The sequence below is a fragment of the Cervus canadensis genome, chromosome 8 (genome assembly GCF_019320065.1).
Source record: "Cervus canadensis isolate Bull #8, Minnesota chromosome 8, ASM1932006v1, whole genome shotgun sequence".
NCBI classification, from domain to species: Eukaryota; Metazoa; Chordata; class Mammalia; order Artiodactyla; family Cervidae; genus Cervus; species Cervus canadensis.
The window spans coordinates 19,935,362-19,960,492 of NC_057393.1; the positions used below are offsets into that span (position 1 = coordinate 19,935,362).

The 25,131-nt window shown below is 35.6% G+C and overlaps 1 protein-coding gene across 3 annotated transcripts in view; it reads right to left on the reverse strand.

Annotated features, from left to right (window-relative positions):
* The window catches only part of SHOC2 (SHOC2 leucine rich repeat scaffold protein), an 80,897-nt gene that overhangs the window by 53,695 nt on the left and 2,071 nt on the right, over positions 1-25,131 (reverse strand). The window lies entirely within an intron of this gene.

A 25,131-nucleotide genomic window follows, 5' to 3' on the forward strand; every position in this document is an offset into this window, starting at 1 on the left:
AAGACTCTGCAATCCCAGTGCAGGGACCCAGGTTCAATCCCTGGTAAAGGATCTAGACCCCACATGTCACAACTAAAGATCCTGCACCCTACAACTAAGACCTGATACAGCCAAACAAATTAAAAAAAAAAAAAAAAGAATACTGTATCCATCAAGGCTCTCAATCAGATGTGACAGAGACATCAACTGCTTTACAGACAAACAAAAGCTAACAGAATTCAGCACCACCAGACCAGCTTTGCAACAAATGATAAAGGAACTTTTCTAGGTGGGAAACAGACCAGCAAACTTAAAACAACCTTGCACATATATTAGACTATTATATCAAAACCTCATGGGAACAACAAATCCCAAAACTACGATAAACAGACCAAAAAGAAAAAGCAGTCCAAACACACTAAAAATTAAAAATGGTCATCAAACGAAAGAGAAGAGAATAAAAGAGGAAGGTAAGAAAAAAGGCCTATTAAAAATAAACCCAAAACAAGTAAGAAAATGGTAATAGGAACATACATATTGATGATTACTTTAAATGTAAATGGATAGCTATTCAACAGATGTAAAAAAATGAAATTAGAACATTCTTTAACATACAGAAAAACAAGCACAAAGTGAATGAAACACCTAAATGTGAGACCAGACACTATAAAACTCTTACAGGAACACATAGGAAGAACACTTTCTGACATAAATCGCAGCAATATCTTCTTCAATCCATCCCCCAAGAGTAATGGAAATAAAAACAAAAATGAACAAATGGGACCTAATTAAATGTAAAATCTTTTGCATAACAAAGGAAACCATAAACAAAACAAAAAGACAACCCACAGAATTGGAGAAAATATTTGCAAATGACGTGACCAACAAGGGATTAGTTTCCAAAATTTACAAATAGTTCATGGGGCTCAATATCATCAAAACAACTCAATCAAAAAAGGGTATAAGACCTAAATAGACATTTCTCCAAAGAAGATACACAAATGGCCATGAGGCACATGAAAAGATGTTCAACATCACTAATTATCAGAGAACTGCAAATCAAAACTACATTGAGATATCACCTCGCATCAGTCAGAATTGTTACCATCGAAAAATCCACAAACAATAAATGCTGGAGAGGGTGAGGAGAGAAGGGAACTCTCCTACACTGTTGGTGGGAATGTAAACTGGTATAGCCACTATAGAGAATAGTATAAAGATTCCTTAAAAACTAAAAATAGGGCTACCATAAGATCCTACAACCCCACTCTTGGGCATGCATTAGAATCCAAAAGAACACATGCACCCCAATTTCAGTACTGCTTACAATAGCCAAGACATGGAAGAAACCTAAGTGTTCAACAACGGAGGACTGGATAAAGAAGATGTGGTATATATAATACAATGGAATATTACTCAGCCATTAAAAAGAATGAAATAATGCCACTTGCAGCAGCAACATGGATGGATTCAGAAACTGAGTGAATTAAGTCAGAAGGAGAAAGTGAAATATGATATCACTTCTACGCAGAATCTAAAAAAAAATTATACAAATGAACTTTTTTACAAAACAGAAACAGGCTCATAGAGAACTTATGGTTACCAGAGAAGCATGGTGGAAAGAGACAGCTAGGGAGTTTAGGACTGACATGTACACACAGTCATATTTAAAATGGATAACCAACAAGAATCTACTCTGCTCAGTATTATGGAACAACCTAAACAGGAAAGAGTAGCTATATATACACGTATAACTGAATCAATCTGCTGTACACCTGAAACTAACACAACCGTTTCACCCACTATATTCCAATATAAAGTAAAAAGTTTAAAAAGACAGAAAACATGTAAACTGCAGAATGATAAAGAATGGTTCCATCTGCATAATGTTTCAATACATACAAATTAATATGCATGGTTTGTGAACACATACATACATACATTTAGACACACAAAGGATTGAGAAACATCAAATTTAGGATGGTGGTTTCTAAGCTGTGGTTCCAAGGTGGCTTCTAAGTTGCAATTGTAAAGACAAGTAAGTAGAACGCTAACCCAATGTTTGACAAGTAGATTTCAGTAGAGTCCAAAGTTATGTTTTCATTTTGAAGCAAATGGGCAAATGAACTCTGAGCCCTCTCCTGGCTGTATGAAAGATTTAGAAAGCCATCTTCTTCTAGTTATTAGAAGAATATTTCTTTATCAATGAGAAATAATACCTATCAAACTGATTAAAAAATAAAAAAAGAACTGTGCTGGTGAAGACACAGAGAAACTTACACTCTCATAGACTGCTGATGGGCATACAATCCAGTAAAGACTTTTTGAAAATATGACTTCATAATATGATTAATTTGGCTTTTGTTTGAATAAAAATATAAATGTGAGAGTTACAAATCTGTGTAAGACAGAAAAAAATAAAAGAATACACCCTCAAACTGTTCATTTACCTGCTTACCTCTCTCTCTGGAAAAAAATACTGGGTGATGAGAGAGAGAGAGACAAGAAAAGGAAATGCCAGGGAATGAGGTAAAGAGATTGAAGTTGAGACCAAATTATAAAGGGCCATGGATACTGAGATAAATGAGTTTGGACTCTGCCACAAATTCTTCATCTAGGATCTTACACATACCACATGGAGAACACTGATGAAACAGATATGCACTTTGAGCCTGACTTACCAGGAAAGGAACTTATGTATCTGTATCTGCCTCAGTCTAGCAAATCTGTTATCAAGTCTTCAGTTAAACCCTTTCCCAAAAAGCAGATCTCCATTTCCTCTGCTTTTACCTGCCCAGTCCTAGTGGTACAAGACTTGCTACCTCCGTTCAGATAGGTTGAGAAATTTATAAACTACTATCACACTATTATATTTGATTTCCAAAGTAACCCTCTGTTAAGCAGGCACCCCAGGAGTGTTACTCTCATTAACAGATGAGTTAACTAAGGTTTATGGAAGTTAAATTATCTGCCCAACAGTATGGTGGGAGTCTGACAATAATAACACTAGAGGTAGCAGCAGATAATGTTTATTTAGTACTTACTACTTGTCAGGCACAGTGCTAAATGCTTTTAGCTCTTATCTCATGAAGTCCTTGCAACAATTCAGAGGAAGATTAACATCCATTTATAGATAAGGAAACTAAGGCTCAAGAGTAATCAAACAACTTGTCAAAGATCACACAGACCATAATTGACTAAGTCACAAGGCGAACACAGTTCCAACTCCAAAACCCATGTCCTAACCACTATACTATTTCAGAATATATTAAATGATTATACATAACCATGTAAATAATCAGGATTGACACAGGAATCAAGGAAAATTTTTAACAGAGCAAGATTTTAAAAGGTAGGATTGCTTTCTATTGTCTGAAGAAATGCTAAAATTAAAAACCCAATATAGAAAACCTAAGTATCTTCACAAAATTATTCTCCCTTCATATAGATCACACTAGTAGTTTGCTAAGAAATCTGGTGTTCAAATGAGAAATTTCTTGCAATAATGTATTATTATATGCCTAAATGCATAATTCATATAACTTTCAATTCAACAAGTTCAATTATTTTCTACTGAGTGTTATCTTCCTGAAAAGTAGGATAAAAAGAATATATTTTATAAATTAATTTTAATTCAGTACCTTACAGTTTAACTCTACAACCAATTAGCTCCACTTTTCCATTAACAGAATACATAAATGTTTCAATAACTGACCACTAGAAAGTGATAACACAGCTCAATTTAGAAACATGCCTGACTCATACATCTGTAGCCGATGCACTAATTATTAAAAACTAGTACTGACTAGTCCCTTCTAGTAATAGTGTCATAAGATCCAGCAATCCCACTCCTGGGCATGTATCAGGAGAAAACCATAATTCAAAAAGATACACATACCCCGATGTTCACTGCAGCACTATTCACCCTAGTAAGGTCATGAAAACAATTTAAATGTCCATCAACAGAGAAGATGTAATATATATTACACAATGGAATATTACTCAGTCATAGAAAACAATGAAAAATGCCATTGCAGTGACATGGATGGAACTAGAGATTGTCATAGTGAATGAAGTAAATCAAAGACAAACAGCATATGATACTGTCTATATGTGGAACCTTAAAACAAAAATGTACAAATGAACCTATTTAGAAAACAAAAATAGAGTCACAAATATAGATAACAAACTTATTTTTACCAAGAGGGAAGTGGGGGAGGGATAAATCGGGAGGTTGGGAGTGACATATACACACTACCATATATAAAACAGATAACTAAAAACAGTCTACTGTGTAGCACAGGGACCTCTACTCAATACTCTGTAATGATCTATAGGGGAATAGAATCTTAAGAGTGAATATATGTGTACATATAATTGATTCACTTTGCTGTACAGCAGAAATTTATAGAAATTGTAAAGCAACTACACGCCAATACAAAATTTAAAAAGAGTACATGCTTATTTTTTAACTATTTTTCTCTTACCTAGGATAAAGAGAATTATTCACACAAGTGAGGGGGGGAACTGGATGTTCAGAGACTTGAGGAGTTCTAGCTATATTAAATTTGACTCACCTTATAACCTAACTCAGTCTCCATCCTGTATTCTAATGCTAAATGTACGTATCTGCTAGCTAATTTCTGATCTAAAGGAATTTGGTTAAAAGTATTATTGAAAAACATAGATTTCAAAGGGGGAAACTATTGTACTTCAAGGATTCAAAGAGAATTTCTTTGAGACTCTATACAAACTCACTGCTACCTAAAAACAAACAGGAGGAGGAACTCAGTGGCAAAAACAGTAGATCAATTGTAAAAAGTCTTCAAGGACAAAAAAATATGACCAAGAATACTGAGTTCTAACAATATAGTTCAGTATAAAAACAGGTAAATATTATTAAACATGTAAGAACTGAAGGAATATTGTTCCTATGATTGCTCTTGAAGAAAACACTAGTTAATATAATTCAAACACCCAAAAGATAAACAGAAAAACTACAACCTCCTGGGCCTCAGTGCCATCCACCAGTGGGCTAACATCAAGTCTGGGACCCTGAGGCCCCACAGTCAGAGACTCCAGGATCCAGCTCTTCCCACCAGTAGGCACACCAACATCAGGTCTCAGGCTTACCCACCACCGGACAGCACAAGCCCCACTCACCCGTGGGCCAACATCAGTTCCAGAACTACTGTGGCCCCACAGCCAGTCTGTAAAGACTCAGCCCACCCACTAGCAGGCCAGCACCACCACAGGACCCTCTGTCCATGGAGCCAAATGTGCCAGGACCCAGCCTTACCTGCCAGCTGCCAGCAGCCTCCACAAAAGGTGGGGCCTGGCCACCAACCAGGCCACCCACATGTCCGTGTACCCACAGAAGGCAGCCCACCACAACACAAAGGTCAAAAGAACTCACACAGAGGACATTTTTGGAACTTAAATCTCTGGTGACTACAGGGGAGTTTGCTACTGGGACCTAAAAGACATTTTCTATATAAGGCCACTATTCCAAGATCAGAAAATGTAACCAACCTATTGAATAAACAGAAATAAAAGCAGGAACCTGGGATTCCCCGGTGGCTCTGTGGTTAAGAGTCTGCCTGCAATGCAGGAGACGCGGGAGAAACAGGTTCAATCTCCAGGTCAGGAAGATCCCCTGGAGAAGGAAATGGCAACTCACTCCAGTATTCTTGCCAGGACAATCCCATGGACAGAAGGGCCTGACAGGCTACAGTCCATGGGGTCACAAAGAGTCAGAGGCGACTGAGCACAAAAGCAGGCAAAATGAGGGGGAACAAGTTAAAACCCATGAAGAAGAACTAAGTGGAGATAAGGAATCTACCTGATCAAGAGTACAAGGTAATGATCTTAGAGATGCTCACAGAACTTGGGAGAAGAAAGAATAAGCACAGTGAGATTTAAAAGAGTTAGAAAATATGAAGAGCAACCAAACAGAGATGAAGAATACCGTAAATGAAATAAATACATTAGAAGGAAACAACATCAGATTAGATGATGCAAAGGAATAAACAAGCGAGCTACAATCAATAATGGAAATCACTAAAGTTGAAAAGAAAAAAGAATAAAAAGAATACGGACAGTCTAAGAAACCCCTAGGACAATATCAGCACACTAACATTCACATACAGGGATCCCAGAAATGTGTATAGGGTCGGGGGGACAGGAGGGACACAGAGAACACATCTGGGGACATAACAGTTGGAAATTTCCCTAACCTAGGGAAGGAAACAAGACACCCAGGTCCAGAAAGCACAGAATTCCAAACTGGATCAAACAAAAGAGGACCACATCAAAGATACATGGTAATTAAAACAGCAAAAGTAAGAGATAAAGGGAGAATATTAAAAGTAGCAAGGGGAAAGCAACAAGTTATATACATAAAACTACCAGCTGTTTTTCAGCAGAAACTCCACAGACCAGAAGAGAAAAAAAGGCATGATATATTTTAAAAAATGAAAGAGAAAAATCTACAATCAAGAATACTCTCCTGAGCAAGGCTTTCATTCAGATTTGGAGGAAAGAGCAAAAGTTTTACAAACCAGCAAAACCTAAAAGAGTTCAACACCACACAACCAGTTTTGTAAGAAATGTTAAAGGAAAGGCCACAACTAGAAATATGAAAATTACAAAAGGAAAAGTCTCACTGGTAAAGGAAAATATATAATAGACTGATAAACCTTGTAGGAAGGTTAAAAGACAAAAGTAGTAAATATCATCTGCTACAGTTTGGCTGGGAAGTTCTGGTTCATCCACCATAGTCACCAGACATTGCACCTGTGGATTTCTATTAATGTCGGCCTTTACAAAATTATCTTAATGGAAAAAAATTCAATTTCCTGGAAGACTGTAAAAGGCACCTGGAATAGTTCTTTGCTCAAAAAGATAAAAAGCTTCGGGAAGATGGATATGAAGCTGCCTGAAAAAAGGCAGAAGGTAGGGGGAACAAAATGGTGAATACGTTGTTCTATAAAGTTCTTGGTGAAAATGAAAAATATATCATTTACTTAAAAACTAAAAGAACTTTTTAGCCAACCCAATACATAGAGAACATTCCATCCGTAGGTAGTAGAATAAGCGTTCTTTTCAAGCACATATGGAACATTCTCCAGGATAGACTATAAGCTAGGCCACAAAAAATTTGTCAGTAAATTTAAGAAGACTAAAATTATATCAAGCAACTTTTACAATCACAAGATGTGAGAAAAGAAATCAACAAGGGAAAAAACTGCAAAAAACCAAACACATGGAGGCTAAACACACTAAATATGCTACTAAACAAGCAATGGATCACTGAAGAAATCAAGGCAAAATTTAAAAAAAAAAAAGAAAAAACCCAGATAAATGAAAATACAATGAGCCAAAATCTATGGGACATAGCAAATGCAGTTCTAAGAGGGAAACAGTGATACAAGTGTACCTCCGGCAGCATTAAGAACCTCAAACAACCTGACCTTACACTTGAAAGAATTAGAAGAAGAAATAACAAAACCCATTGTCTGGTGGCTCAGATGGCAAAGAATCTGCCTGCAATGCAGGAGACCCAGGTTAAATCCCTGGGTCAGGAAGATCCCCTGGAGAAGGGAATGGCAACACAGTCCAGTATTCTTGTCTCGAGAATCCCATGGACACACAAGCCTGGCTGGCTACAGTCCATGGGGTTGCAAAGAGTCAGACATAACTGAGCAACTAATACACACTTTTTACTTAATGTCAGCATAAGCAAAGATATCATAAAGATCAGAGCAAAAATACATGAAACAGAGATCCAAAAGAATAAAAAAAAAAAGCAATGGAAACTAAAAGCGAGTTCTTCGAAAAGATAAACAAAATTGCTAAACCTTTAGGCAGACTCATCAGAGAGGGCCCAAATAAATAAAATAAAAAATGGAAAAGGTGTTACAACCAACATCACAAAAACAAATGATCACAAGAGATTACTATATGAACAATCATATGGTAATAAAATGGACAACACAGAAAAAAAGGACAAATTCCTAGAAATGTACAATCTCTCACAATGCAATCAGGGAGAAACAGAAAACATGAACAGACTAATTATCAGGAATGATATCAAATCAGTAATCAAAAAATTCTCAACCAACATAAGTGCAGAACCAGACAGCTTCATAGATGACTATTACCAAATATCAGAGCTCCCCTGGTGGCTCAAATGGTAAAGAATCACCTGCACTGCAGGAGACCCAGGTTCAATCCCTGGGTTGGGAACATCTCCTGGAGAAGGGAATGGCTACCTACTCTAGCATTCTTGCCTGGAGAATTCCACAGACAGAGGAGCTTGGTGGGCTACAGTTCATGGGGTCACGAAGAGTCAGACAAGACTGAATGACTAATACTTTCACTTTCACAATACTTTATGCTGCTTTATACCTTTCAGTACACCTCAATAGTTATAGCTTGATCTGCATCTTAATCTCTTAGTTATAAAAGACAAGGAAATAAGCATAGGGCTATAATAAACATAGATGAACGAAACACACTCATTAAAGGAAAAAGTCTGATATTAGATCACAAAATAAAATATAACTGTGTATACTAGATTCACCCTCATCCTTCCCAAATGTGAAAGGATGAAAATGAAATACAAGCAGACTCCATATGTTCAAAACAACATAGGGATTACATTGGCACAAGGATATTCACTGTAGAACTATATGTAAACAATAATATATTCAAATAACCTACATGGGCAACAGACAGTAAAGCTTTCTGGGTAATAGAACTCTGTGGACAGACTGCTGGAGTTCAATTTCCAGTTCCCCAACTACCTAGCATTTTACTTAGTTTCTATGCCTCAGTTAATTTCTCTGTAAGAGGAGGATAAAATAATACTACATACCTCTCAAGATGTGGTATGAAGATTGTGATGAAGATTAGTAATAAGTATTAAAATGCTTGTTAAAATAGGCTCTAGAACATACAAAGCACTGCAAAAATATTAATTATAAATAAGTGAGAAAAACCCAGCTGTAGAACAGCATATTGTACTACCATTTATGGGAAAATATATATATATAAATATATGCTTATATGTACAAAATACAGAGGTACACACAAAACTGATAGTGGTTTTGTAGGAAAGAAAACTAGGCAGAAGTCTCAGAGTAGAAGAAAGATTTGCTGCATGTGTCTGTATCTTTTGGACTCTATCATAAGCATATATTGACCAGACAGAAATCAGTACTTAAATTACCCTTAAAAATCTTAAGGAATCTAAGATAACTGAACACAGTGCCATTTTTTTCTACCAGTTCTCTGACCACTATGCCTAAGGTACATTTACTCAGATCAAAGGTTACAAACAGGAAACTCTCAGAGACAAATGTATTTCTTCAAAGTATCAATGAAAGCTCAGATATTTAATATGTTACTGTATAATATACAAAAGGAATTTATCTTTGGAGACAACATTACAAATACAAATGTCAAAAAAGTGTTCAAAGTAAAGTGCATATAAATACCAAAACATTAGAAATAACTTACAGGCACATCAACAGTGTTAATAAATTATGGTGCCACACAATGCAGTTATCATTCAGACATTTAAAATGATAGCATACACACATAAATTTAGGTATAAAATTACAATTTTGCACGTAAATGATAAACAGTACATTATGGACTCTTCAAAGTTCCTTGGACTGCAAGATCAAACCAGTCAATCCTAAAGGAAATCAACCCTGAATATTCACTGGAAGGCCTGTTGCTGAGCTCCGATACTTTGGCCACCTGATGCAATGAGCCAACTGAAAAAGATCTGGAAGCTGGGAAAGACTGAAGGCAAAAGGAGAAGGGGGCAGCTGAGACAAGATGGTTAGATAGCATCACTGATTCAGACAGATACGAATTTGAGCAAACTCTGGGGGACAGTGAATGACACATGGGGTCAGAAAGAGTCAGACAAAACTTAGCAACTGAACAATACCAACAACAAACTATGGACTCTTTCTACACAAGAATACAGACATCCTTCATTCCTTTTCATTGTTATAATTTGTGGTATGACTACACCATAATTTACTTAATCATTCTCTTATCAACTGACATTTGGGTTATTTCTATTTGCCTTCAGGGGGGATGGGGAGCACAAATAATGCTTCATTGAACATAAATCTTTATATACAGGAACCAGTATTTCCATAAGGCAGGGTCCTGAAAGCAGAACTGTTTGGTCAAAACTAAAGTGCATTTGAAATATGTATGTTAGTGTCAGTTGCTCAGTCGTGTCCAACTCTTTGCAACCCTCTGGACCGTAGCCCATCAGGCTCTTCTGTCCATAGAATTTTTAAGCAACAATACTAGAGTGTGTTGCTATTCCCTTCTCCAGGGGATCTTCCCAATCCAAGAACTGAACCCTGGTCTCCTGCGTTGCAGACAGATTCTCTACCGGCTGAGCCACCAGGGAAGCACTAAAACATGTATAAGTAGTTCTAAACCGTCTTCTTCCAAAGAGAATGCATAAATCTACACTCTTTCAATCTTGACAATCATTATTCTTTCTCATTTTTATCAACATTATGTATGAAAAATGACATATTATCTAATCTATATTTTTTTAATTAGTGACGGTGAAGAAATCTTTCCATTCTTCCACTGTTTGTGATATTCAGGCAAAATACGGACCTTAGCTACATTATGTGTAATACTCATCATGGTTTTAATTTTTTTTAATTTGCCAACATTTTATCATTGGAGGAGAAGGAAATGGCAGCCCACTCCAGTATTCTTGCCTGGAGAATCCCAGGGACAGAGGAGCCAGGTGGGCTGCCGTCTGTGGGGTCGCACAGAGTCGGACACAGCTGAAGCAACCTAGCAGCAGTAGCAATCGATGGAAGTTTCACATACAAATTCAGACTACTACTTCTCATTTAAAAAAAATTTTTAAATCTGGGCACCACTGGGTCAACATTTATTAATGACAAAAACTAGTGGCGAACAGAAGTTGTGCCCACACAGTGCTCTCCAACCCAACAATCTCATATATAATCCCTACTGAGTTCACTCATTTATGTTACCTGCCTGATCTGTTGCAGGAATTTAAGTTTAGCATTCCACTACTACTGAGTTACTTAGCTGTAATTAGTTATGAGAATTCTTCCTATGAAGGATATATATGTGTGTGTGTGTGTGTGAGCACATACATATAGGTAATTATATAAAGTATTTCCTGTCTCAATTTCTTAACTTAATGATACTGTTCATATATACATATATAAATAAATTGTAAAGTCTTAATCAAATGATAGCAATGTTTATCCTTGGTTATAAGAATGGCTTTCACTTTTATTTACCTTTGTATCATTTTTTTAAATATATACAAGAAGAATTTCCTCCTTTTACAATCAGTGAGGGGGGAAAGAAAAAGCTATGTTCATTTTGAAACAGAGAATGATAGTTTGGTTATCTTTAAACTGACAAAGAAAACTCTAATATATGATACCAGAGGAGGGCAACATAATAATCAAACCCATTTAAATTAGTCCACAATAGCTCATGAGGAACCAAATATAGCCAATATTTCAGATTTGAACACTGATGTACACTGCTTTTACAAGAGATATTCAAAAGTGCCTGGAGTGATCTGATTCATATTGAAGTTACAAAACCAAATTTTTGAATACTGGCAGTTCAGAAACCAGCTTTTTCTCCAATTATGAATATTTCAATTTTCATAAATAATAGTTTCATTCAGTCAACATTTAAAACATACTAAATGCCATGAACTGCACAAGGTGCCAAGTATGCAACCATAATAAAGCATATTATCCTTACCTGTAAAGTAACAAACAAGTGTAAAGGCAAAAAGAGCGTGGTAAGAGCTGTTGAAGCACAAAGGCACTTACGAGCCTTGGAAAGGCTTCCCGTTAAAGAGACGAAACCTAAGAAGAGATCAACTAAAGAGTGGGAGGGGGGCAGGAATCCTAAAGTCATGCTGACTCCTCTCTCTCCTTCATCTTTCATATCCTAACAATCACTAAATCCTACTCGTTCTTCCCATAAAATTACTCCTGACTCTTCAACTTCTCTTTATTCTCAATGCCATTACCCTGAGCCAGGTACACTGAACATTCTCCTGTAATAGCTTTGTAACTGGTCTCAAGCATCCACTCCCCACCTTATTCTTAATCTAATCACTACACTGTAATTAGAGTAATCTTTCAAATACTCAGGGATTCTCTGGTGGTTCAGATGGTAAAGAGTCTGCCTGCAATGTGGGAGACCCAGGTTCAATCCCTGGGTCAGGAAGGTTCACTGGAGAAGGAAACGGCAACCCACTCCAGTATTCTTGCCTGGAAAATCCCATAGATGAAGGAACCCAGCAGGCTACAGTCCATGGGGTCACAAAGAGTTGGACACGACTGAGCGACTTCACTTTCTTTCTTTCTTTTCAAATACTCAAATCTAATCAACCAACTGTCCAAATTAAAACACCTGGATGGGAGAGGGGGTGGTCCCACAAACATAGCCCTCAGGATAAAATCCAAAATTCTTAGCAATAATTCTCAAGCTTTTCATGATCTGGCCCCTGACTTCAGCCACAACTCCAAAATTCCCCACCTTGTCCTCTGGTCACATACACTTCTTTGCAATCCCCCAAGTCCTGCTAGCTCTTGTCCCTAAGACTTTACATGAGCTATTTTATTTGATCAGAAACCAGCATAAAATGATCTCGGTTCGTTGCCAAGGCAAACCATTCAATATCATAGTAATCCAAGTCTATGCCCCAACCACTATGCTGAAGATGAACTGGAACGGTTCTATGAAGACCTACAAGAACTTCCAGAACTAAAACCAAAAAAAAAAGTGTCCTTTTCATCATGGGGACTGGAATGCAAAAGTAGGAAGTCAAGAGATACCTGGAGTAACAGGCAAGTTTGGCTTTGGAGTACAAAATGAAACAGGGCAATGAATAACAGAGTTTTGCCACGAGAATGCACTGGTCATAGCAAACACGCTCTTCCAACAACACAAGAGACAACTCTACATATGGACATCACCAGATGGTCAATACCAAAATCAGATGGATTATATTATTTGCTGCTGAAGATGGAGAAGCTCCATACAGTCAGCACAAAAAAAGACAAGGAGTTGACTGTGGATCAGATCATGAACTCCTTATTGCAAAAAACAGGCTTAAACTGAAGAAATTAAGGAAAACCATTAGGCCATTCAAGTATGACATCAAATCCCTTATGATTATACAGTGGAAGTGACAAATAGATTCAAGGGATTAGATTTGACAGAATGCCTGAAGAACTATAGACGGAGGTTTGTGACACTCTACAGGAGGCAGTGATCAAAACCATTCCTAAGAAGAAGAAATGCAAAAAGGCAAAATGGCTGTCTGAGGAGGCCTTACCAATTGCTGAGAAAGGAAGAAAACCGAAAGGCAAATGAAGAGGAAAGATATACCCATCTGAATGCAGAGTTGCAAAGAATAGCAAGGAGAGATAAGAAAGCCTTCTTAAGTGAAGCATGCAAAGAAATAGAGGAAAACAACAGAGTGGGGAAGTCTAGAGATTTCATCAAGAAAATCAGAGATACCAAGGGAACATTTCATGCAAAGATGGGCACAATAAAGAATAGAAACGGTATGGACCTAACAGAAGATATTACAAAGAGGTGGCAGAACTGTACAAAAAAAGTCTTAATGACCCAGATAACCACGATGGTATGGTCACTCATCTAGAGCCAGACATCTTGGAGTGGGCCTTAGGAGGCATTACCATGAACAACGCTAGTGGAAATGATGGAATTCCAGCTGAGCTAATTCAAATCCTACAAAATGATGCTGTTAAAGTGCTGCACTCAATATGCTAGCAAATTTGGAAAACTCACCAGTGGTCACAGGACTGGAAAAGGTCACTGCAATGACAAAGAATGTTCAAACTACCTCACAATTGCACTCATCTCACATACTAGCAAGGTCATGCTCAAAATCCTTCAAGCTAAGCTTCAACAGTACAAGAACAGAGAACTTTGCAGATGTACAAGCTGGATTTAGAAAAGGCAGAGGAACCAGAGATCAAACTGCCAACATCTGCTGGATCATAAAAACAGCAAGAGAATTCCAGAAAAACATCTACGTCTGCTCCATGGCCTATGCTAAAACCTTTGACTGTGTGGATCACAACAAATTGTGGAAAATTCTGAAAGAGATGAGAATACCAGACCACCTCACCTGCCTCTTGTGAAACCTATATGCAGGTCAAAAAGAAACAGTCAGAATTAGACATGGAAAAATTGACTAGTTCAAAACTGGGAAAGGAGTATGTCAGGACTGTATATTGTCACCCTGCTAATTTAACTAACATGCAGAGTACATCATGGGAAATGCTGGGCTGGCTGGAGCACAATCTGGAATCAAGACTGCCGGAAGAAATATCACAATAACCTCAGATATGCAAATGACACCACCCTTATAGCAAGAGGCAAAGAAGAACTAAAGAGCCTCTTGATGAAAGCGAAAGAGGAGAGTGAAAAAGCTGGCGTACAGCTCAACATTCAAAAAACTAAGATCATGGCATCTGGTCCCATCAGTTCATGGCAAATAGATGGGGAAACAATGGAAACAGTGACTTTATTTTCTTGGTTTCCAAAATCACTGTGGATGGTGAGAGCAGCCATGAAACTAAAAGACACTTGCTCCTTGGAAGAAAAACTATGATAAACCTAGACAGTATAAAGTATAAAATATTTATATTTTATATATTTATAATTATCAGTATATTTATACTTATCACTTTGCTGACAAAAGTCCTTCTAGTCAAAGCTATGGTTTCTCCAGCAGTCATGTACGGATGTGAGAGCTGGACCATAAAGAACACTGAGCGATGAAGAATTGAGGCTTTCAAACTGTGGTGTTGGAGAAGACTCTTAAAGAGTCCCTTGGACAACAAGGAGACCAAATCAGTCCGTACTAAAGGAAATCAGTCCTGAATATTCATTGGAAGGACTGATGTTGAAGCTGAAGCTCCAATACTTTGGCCACCTGATTCGAAGAGCTGACTCATTGGAAAAGACCCTGACGCTGGGTAAGATTGAGGGCAGGAGAAGGGGGTGACAGAGGATGAGACGGTTGGATGGCATCATCGACTCAACGAACATGAGGTTAAGCAAACTCAGGGAGATAGCAAAGGACAGGGAAGCCTGGCATGCTACAGCCCGTGGGGCTGCAAAGAGTTGGACATGACTGGGCAACTGAACAACAACAATAGAAACAGGTTTACAGTTCTTCACTGAGCTAGCTCCCTGCACCCTTCAGATCTCAGTTTAAAGATCAGGGAAGTCTTTCCTGACTACTCAAAAGCATTTCTGAATACTGTCTCACCTCTCTGTGCTCCCACTTAAAACTTCCCCTATCAGAGTATTTTTCACACTGTATCATACTTGTCAGATTAGCTATTTCACTCCCTCATTTAAAGCAGTGGGAAAACAGGGAGCCTATTGTCTTTTTCACAGTTTTATTCTAATAGTTATAAAATAATACTTAACAGTTTAATTTATTGAAAGAATTGTTAAGTATTTGTTAACTTGGGCTTTATCTACCATACTAAATAGCAGCCTTCCTACAGTATTACTCTAAAGTGTTTTACAACTTCAAAGATACTGTGAACTTTTTATTAAGCACACAATAAGCACGTAGTAAACACTTGCTGAAACCAGTTGAACAATAAGCAAAGACAAAAATCTTGTCTCATTGCATATACTCTATGTACTCCTTATACTCTACTTAAAATTAACTCTAAATCACTCAGATTTTTTAATGAGTAACTAAAATGGCAAGATTTCAACTATTTTCTTTGTTTATACAGATCTGAAATGCTCCTTATATTCTTTCACTAGTTGAAAGAAATAAACTTCTCTCCCCTCCAAATCACATAAAGCAATGTATTTTTGTAATTCAAGTTAAAAAAGGAATCTTCTAAACTGGAAGACCAAAGATTGAGAAAGTACCCAAAATTAACATGTTCAAGGGAACGTTATTGTTCAGAAATGGAAAAACACTGCCCTAAGCAGCATGAATGAACATGATGCAAGAGTTAATTTTCATGTGGGCTAAAGAAATAGCTGTAAATAAATAAATTGTTCTATATTAGTCCATGTTAATTAGAATCAAGGCAAGAGTGCACAACTCACAGCATCTCTAAATTCATTTTCCCCACTCTGCTAAAGAGGCAAAATGAAATAGTTTGGACTAACACACAGGGAAACTAACTTTTATACAGCAACAAATACATGAGAGTTTTTCAAGAAATCTGGTATTCCTTCTTATGGGAAGGCACAAGATTTATTATGTAATTTTGATTCTGAGCAAACAAAAGTTTTAAGCAAAGAACTGAAAATCTGTTTACTCAACCTAAAAGTCAAGCCATAAATGAGATTACAGCTTTCTTGTACAACACACTTCACTATATACATAATTGTAAGATTCTCCAGCAAAATAAAAGGAAGAGGTGGGATAGGGGGAATTTAAATGTCTCAATATAACTAAGATATAATAATTAATGTCATATCTTGATCAAACTTAATCTGAAAAGTCCGTACGCCACACCGTCTAAAAAAGAAAAAAAAGATTTGTGGATATTTGCTTTAACAGCCTTTCTTTCCCAGGAACTCAAAACATGTCACACAGAACCTAAGTATTCTCAAAGAACACTTTACTCTTCACTTAACATGGGCTAATTGGCAATAAATCAAAAAGTTGATTACCTAATTATCAGCGTAAAGCAAACGAGATAAAATGTAATTGATAGCTTAGGTTATATGCACTAAGGTGACTACAGTATTTAAAAAGTATTTTCAACTTAGAATTTGATTTTCAGTACTTTTAAGCTAAAAATTAATCTTTTAATTTTAAAAAACTTTTAAAGCAATTTTTTAAAAATTGCTTTTTGTATGTGTAAACCCACACATTCCTTCACTAGATCTTATCTGATCATAAAGTCTGTCCATTACTCATTCTGTAAACTATCAGAAACTGTCAGGAAAAAAATATAAACAAAAATAAATTTACTACACCTATCAAGATTAGAGGATCATGGTCTCAAGGCAGGTATATTACATTTAAGAGTCAGTATTGAATAAGTTACCTTTATTATAAAACAAAGTTTTTCTCATATTCATATAGTTCACTTTTTAGACTATTTAGATGAAGACCAGTATGCTCAGTTAGTTATTTGTCTACTCATCCTAACAGCTGTTAAAACAGGATTTACATTGTATTTGGGGCCTTAATAATATAATCTCATTATCTCTGTATTACATTTTAAAAAATACCCCAAAGCAAAACTCTTCCTCATACAAGATCAAAAGAAAAACATGGAATAGTCAAGCCCAATTTAACTTAACGTTAACAAAGACTTTCTCCCATCAGAACCTACTCTAAATATGGAAAGGCAGCCCATGCTTATAGATTTGAATATATATATATTTTTTAATTTTTTTGTAATCTAACATATTAAATCTAACCAGTTCCCAACTGGTTAGATGTAGTATCTACTACTGTGAGACTATAATTGCAAAATATGAGTCACACATAGTTTACAGAAGCTTTAATGTAAAAAATTCTTACATCATAAAAATGTAAATCATTTAGTAATTTGCAGGTAGCAACTGATTTATTTAAATTATGCCAGAAAAAAACAACAACATTATTTGGCCATACTTAAAGCAACTCAAATATTATCAAATTGTTAGTTATAAAAGCTGGATAATGGTATGGTCAGAAAAAAGATTTTTATTTTTACACATGATCTACCTTTGTGGATTATTCATTTGCAAAGAATTTGAACATATTGGGCTTCCCTGGTGGCTCAGCTGGTACAGAATCTGCCTGCAATGCAGGAGACCCTGGTTTAAATCTTGGGTCGGGAAGATCCCCTGGAGAAGGGATATGCTACAACTTCAATTATATGAAACTTAATTTTAACTTTCTTTAATAAAACAAAAATCTTCAAGATCTTACTACAGGGTCATTATAAAAGTATCAATTAGCATAATATGTGTGTGTGTGTGTGTGTGTGTGGAAATATCAGGTATAAGTGAGCTCCAGTTGAAAAAAGGCCAGATAAGCTTATTTTTGCATGTAGATAATTAGTTATGCACTAAAGCATTACTCACAGAGCTAACTCTATAAAAATTACATAGCTGACTTTAAAGGCAAATTTATTAAGTCCTTGCTTTTTCATATCACAAAATCTTTAAACTGAAACATTTAACTCTAAAATCCATTTGTCTGATAATAATAATTAGTGTAGATCAACACAGTACCTTTTTAAATTAACAAAATAAGCTGGTAAAAAGTATGTTTTACAAATGTCTTGACAGTATACTGTCCTGAACAACAGATATAAACTAGTCTCATACTTTCCAGTTAGTTTCTAATCAGTTTCACTATCTGTTTCTCATGGTCTGACACAATGCAGCAACATTAGGGTTGCACAACATTCTGGGGGAAATGAATAAAATTATTTACATTGAAATACTTAAGTCCTGTACACAAGCATCATGACAATTTCACAAGAGTTGTCAAACTTTTTAAATAAAAATATTAAGAAATTTTAATAGAATTTTTAAGTGCTTGTTTCAAAAACTGTGACTCCATTTTAAAGAATCATTGTTCTCAAGCCCCACAACAATTTTTGCTTTTCATGCCTTATTTGCAACCTAAAACATCAACTGATTTATGTCACTCACTCACCCACTGACCATCATTCTATTTTATCATCTTGAGGTCTTTCCTGCCCAATCCAAAGCCCAACACAGTCTCACGTTCTGGACCTTCAACATACTTTGTTCTTGTCCTAAATACTCATGTTCTGTGTGTACTACTATAAGCTATTATATAACAGGAGGTGGGATAAATTAAAAAATACTGCAGCACTATAAGCCATTTAGCATGCTGAGTTTCCACAGTTGCTTAGTGGGTGTTCTGAAACTAGGCCATACTTCTAGTATTAAGAATTTCAAATCCCTACTTCCAAAGTACAGAAATAAATGTTTTCAAGATTAAATCATAAAACCTTACTATTTTAAGCTGCCTGGTATATAAGTATCCCATTTCTATGATTTTTAAATTGTAATTAACACATGGTAGATAAACCAATATTTGTTTTAGCAACAAAATAAAAAATAACTAGCTCTTTTACCTATCCTTATATAGTCAGAGAACTCAACAGATTACAAAACTAAGACAAAATAAATTTATGTGAACCAGAACTAAAGCCCTTTAAGTGAAATATCAAATTCTTTATCCCAAAAGACATAAAAAACAAAGTTGAATTAAAAATAATATATTTCAGGTCATCCAAGCTGCTACATTCTACAGACTTCTAAAACAAGTAATTATGACCTCCAATCTAATTTTTCCAGTCTAGGTTACCAAAAATAAACAATAAAACTGTCTTTAAGGACTTCCCTCATAACTCAGTTGGTAAAGAACCTGCCTGCAATGCAGGAGACCCAAGTTCAATTCCTGGGTCAGAAAGACCCTCTGGAGAAGGAAATGGCAACCCACTCCAATATTCTTGCCTGGAGAATCCCATGGACAGAGGAGCCTGGCAGGCTACAGTCCATCGGATCGCAAAAGTCAGACACAACTTAGCAACTAAACCACTACTCTCTTTAACAGTTTAAAAGTTGTTTTATGTCATTTTGACAAATCATTGCAACAGGGATGTTTTCATTCAAAACTGATAAACATGTTGTTACTCAGTTTTACATATTTCTTACCTCAGGACACAAAGAAACACATGGTAGGTATAAAATCCAAATGCTTTTAAGGCAGTAATAATATACTGCACTAAATCAGGACTTTTAATCATATTCTTCAACTTAATTTTACTTCACAAATATTATTAATACCTACTATATTTCACCTCATTAAGCAAATCTTTCCAATAACAAAAGTCTAACGTTAAAACTTGTTATCATTTTAGATGGAAACCTTTCTGAAATATAATACCTGCTCCTGTGTCATTATCAAAATTTACCAACAGCAATTAATATCTTTGTCATGATCTTACATTATCATTTCTGCGATACTATTCTACATATAAAACAAATGGCATCTTAAAAGATTTTAAGTATTTATCACAATAATTTGCCTTAAACTGCTATATTTTTTAATGCCTTACGTCTGCTTTTTAAGTACTTTACCCTTGCTCTTATTTTCAACTTTCATATGGCCTCTAGGAGCACCCTAGTCCCTTTCTACATTTGGCTACCAAACTTTAAAATAATTGTACATTATAAAATTTTAAAGATCCCTCAGTTAAGGCCTAGGGGGTTCTAAGAGCAGAAAATGTATTTAAGAGCAAAAGCACTATGATATCTTTGTCCTTTTTAGTGGCCTGTTTGTCTGGGGGCCCTAAACAAATTTTCTATTAGAAGCCTTACAAGGTCAAGACATTGTGTACTGGAGAAATGGTAGTAAAGAGTACAGAAATACTTGATGCTCATCATGAAGCTTACAGTAATGCAAAAAAGACAAGACATTAAACACATCATTACAAAAATGATTTAGTATTATAAAAAGGAAATAACAGGTGGGAGACGTTTAAAACAGGAGAATCTAACTAGAGATCAAAGGCTTCCCCAAGGATGTGATATTGGGGCCTGACCAGCAATTAGGAGGTTAGCCAGGTGAAGAGAGCATGGGGTTGTATCCAAGGAGATGACACCAGAAAGTTTTAGTTTCCTAAAAAATAACCTTGAGATAAGTGAGACATTATAACATTTATATGGGAATTGCTAAAATGTGAAACATTTAAAAAGGAATTTCTCAGATTCCTATAATGAAAATAACAGGAAGGACTGTTGTGCTTAGTTGCCCAGTCGTGTCCGACTCTTTGTGACCCCATCGACGATAGTCCGCCACTCTCTTCTGTCCATGGGGATTCTCTAGGTAAGAATTCTGGAGTGGGTTGCCATGCCCTCCTCCAGAGGATCTTTCCAACCGAGAGATCAAATACAGGCCTCCCACATTGCAGGCAGATTCTTTACCGTCTGAGCCACCTGGGGAGCCCAACAATACTGGAGTGGGTAGCCTATCCCTTTCTCCAGGGGATCTTCCCCACCCAGGAATAGAACCAGGGTCTCCGGTATTGCACACAGATTCTTTACCAGCTGCTATCTGGGAAGCCCCAACAGGGAGGATTAAAAAAAGGTAAATATGAGAATGTTTTAAAATGGGAAACTATGGCACTCTAGGAGGGCTGAAGTTCCTTCATTTCATCCTCAAGTATTAAATCACACTGCATGAAAAATTACTTTTTAATAGTCAAGTTCAGAGAACTTTTAAATCTTAAAAAACTTTTAAAGGCATACAAAGACTTATAGCAGGCTACCAGTATATAACTACTGATCATACAGTCTGACTTTTAAGCAAAGAGTGGCACTCTGAAGTATGGAAAGAGGCTACTTTCAATGTTCTCAGAAGAGTGCATTTTAAATATCTGCAAAATAACTCACCATGAGTTCTAAGGAAGGAAATTCATAAATGTTACTCTTAACATGACACATAAAGGCTGAGAAAAATATATTTAAGTATGATATGAGAAAAATATATTTAAATATGATTTTGAAACATTTTATCATTATCCAAGTTCCATGCGTCAGAATTATTTCACGTTAGGCTGATATGTTCTTCTATTTAACTATGAAAATATACTTAGTTAAAAATTTTAAATAATAATTTGGAGCAGATTCCTAACATCAGTGCAGATCCATAGTTCAAGCCCCAGATTAAATGAGGCACAAAAGGCATACAATCTCTAAAAATAATAACTTTAATGAAAGCCTACTGTATGACTTAAAATATTAACATTAGGTCATAGACGGACTCCAAATTGTTATTCCCTGCAATTCTCCAAATGGACCTTAACATCTCTTAACTTCTGTGCTTTTTCTACCCTCCATCCAACTTATTCCTCAAGAGTTAGCTCAGGTAATATCCTTCAGTAAGCACAGCTGATTATACATGCAGTCTGAATTAATTCATCTGAGTTCTTCAGTGTATACTGCCACCAAAGCACTTGTCACACTGCAAAACAATTAACTACTGTTTGTCCCCTTCATGCAACAAACCATGAACTTACTGAAAGTAGGAAACAGTTTATTTATCTCTGTAACTTCACAGACTGGGACACACACAGCACTCAGTAGAAGGTCTATGACATTAGTGAGTATGAAACTAGTTAGTAAGAAACACTTACATAACAAAATTTAAAGGTTAACTTAAAAACTATCTGCAAAATTGTGAAAGTCCTGAAGGCAGTGTTGTACAACACAAAACTGGAAACAGAGAAAGCCCAAATTTAACTGATGAAATTAACTCCAAATTCTAGGCATTACCCATGTCAGAACACATCATTTCTACTTTACCTACAAGGCATTAGAAAAACTAAAAGAAAAAAGATTTATCTGTCAATGGTGAAATAACTAAACTTGCAGGATTTAAAAACTGTTTGAGGGCAGATAAGATGCTTAAATTGTGTGTTCACAGTGCTATGAACATTAGAAGATAGACATTCCAAAATACTTCATAGTAGTCTTTCAGGTTCATTTCACATAGGGACAAATCATACCCTCTTTCAAGGTCACCTGTAATGGTTTAGCTTCAAGCAGTATGTTCACTATTTCCAGTAGAAGAAACTTTAACCTTTAACTACTTTCTGTGACCAGTTATGATCTTTACAAAAGTTGGAATGAGATACATAGTGTGAAATAATCTAATTAGTTCTTTAAATCTTGATAATGGGAACATCATATTTTCTCAAAAAGCACATATGTTACCAACATCTCAAAAGCTGAAGAGCCCTCTGCAATTAGAATATGCTTTTCATACATTAGAACTTTGGATTTGCTGAGTTAAAGATGATGTGCCAAAGACAGAAGAAACATTATGTTAAAATAATGCAACTACATATTTTAGAACATAAGTTAGTTTCTTAGACTTACTCATGTTCTTTTCTACCTGTGCTGGTTGACATTACATTTCAGAGCACTCCAATACTTGAAGCACACTATAGGTCAACTTGTGACAGAAATTTTTCATATTTTAAAAGTCAGAGTAGATAGTTAGTAAAATACAAAATTTAACTACTGTGTTAAAAAAAAAAATTTCCAGAAAGATATATAGTACACAACTTTGATACAACGTAAAATTCAGAAGACAGGAATAGCAAACCTGACCTATATATTCTTTAGTCGGTAAAAGATTTAGCCTTCAATTATAATATGCCTAATGCTTAATGTGAAATACGTAATGCAGGAAATATAAGTCAAATAATAAGCAAAAATAGCAACAAATTTATTTGCAGTACTCCTTTTTCAAGTATCACATAGAAGTACTTTATCATTCTGCTGCTAAATTACAGCCCATTTCTAATTCATCTATAACATAGTATTTACTAATTCCCCACGGGTCTTATTAGGAAATGTCAAAGTTTTATATCTAAGTTTCCTCTAATTGATATCTTATAATCCAGTTTAAGAACACCTCCACTAAGCCCAAGTTATAGACCTCAGAACTCACTGAGGGACTTGGGAGTCAGCTGTTTTTCTGTTGTTGGTTTTTTATTGTTTTGAGAGTGTTTTGGTCTTGTGAATTTTTTAAATTACCATAAGCATATATTCTATGCTTTTTCATTCATGAAAAATACACGAACGATATAGCGAACTGAATCCTATGAAGACACAGTCTTTCATTTAATCTTCAACCTCCAAAGAAATTCATCCTTATATCTGCATGCCCAGGTTAGTGTATATTTTTCAGTTAAAAAAAAAAACCACAACAGATTCTGGTATCCTTTTCTCATATGATATTTAAACTCTAAAAACCATTTAAACTGTTTAAAGAATACAAGTCTTACAGAAATACTAAATTACACAACAAATATTGATAATCCAGCATATTTTTAAAACAAATATGACTGCAATTTAACTGCCTGGATAACAAGGAATTTCAATTTTCACGCTTACCCTCAAAATCCATACAGGTAAAGCAAGGCAAAAAAAATATACCAGCAGTTATTCAGAAGCCATCTTTGGGAGCATTCCACCTAGAATTCCAGTTTATTATCTCTCTTGAATATGAGAGAAGCCCTCTCCCAAGTCACTGAAGAAACAAAAAAAATTCAAAAAGTATAATTTCAGCAAGCATAACAAAAGAATTTATGATTTTAGTGTTCCTTTTGAAAAGTGAAATGTTTCAAATTTCTGACTGGTTTCTAGTTCACAAGTTGCTGTGTCTTACTTGTTACCGTTATCAAAACAGTTCTGATCAACTTTCTAAATATGGTAGCTTAAAAACTTGGAAAAAAAAAAAAAACAAACTCAGCTGCAAGTTATTAATGTATTTCTTAACATCACTCTTTAATCCATTACCATTCATAACAAATAAAAGAGAAAATCTTAAAACAGTTGAAAAATTGTATTAACAATCAGAAATCAGAAAACAAATGCCAACCTGTGATCAATGTGTTTTTCAAAAACTGAACAAACGCTGGGAAAAAGTAGTAACCTTAGAGATAGGCCATGTCCGTTATTTCCAAACTGGCATTTCAAGAATACAGTTTTATATGTCAGCTTTATGTTACATTTAAACCATTAGACAAAGCCTTTATTTTTCTGTGGTCTATTTTAAATGCATATGCATAATTAAATAAAACTTTTACAATATACCTGAGGTCCAAATTAGTATTTAAAAGATTTATCACATTCAGTCTAAGATCCTTATGTAGGTAGGGAACGGTCATTTACATAATTATTCCTAATAATTCTTGTCACTGTCACACAGAAAACAAACACTTAACAAATTCAAACTATGAGCTGTAAGCTTGCTGAATGTCACAAATTGTACACAATAGCTAAATCTCCTCAAATACATAGTAACAAACAGTTACAAGGGCTACAGCATGTAGGTGAGGGTAGAGATTAGTAACTAATAAACTGAGGTCATAAAGACAATCTTTCAGGACTGATGCTGTAAAAAATACTCGGTGACACAAGTGTACTCTAAGATTCTGAAAAACTTAACAAAATATAGTTTTAGATACAACTATCCATTACTCTTGCGTACTGAGTAACAAGAAAGTGCTGACATTTACG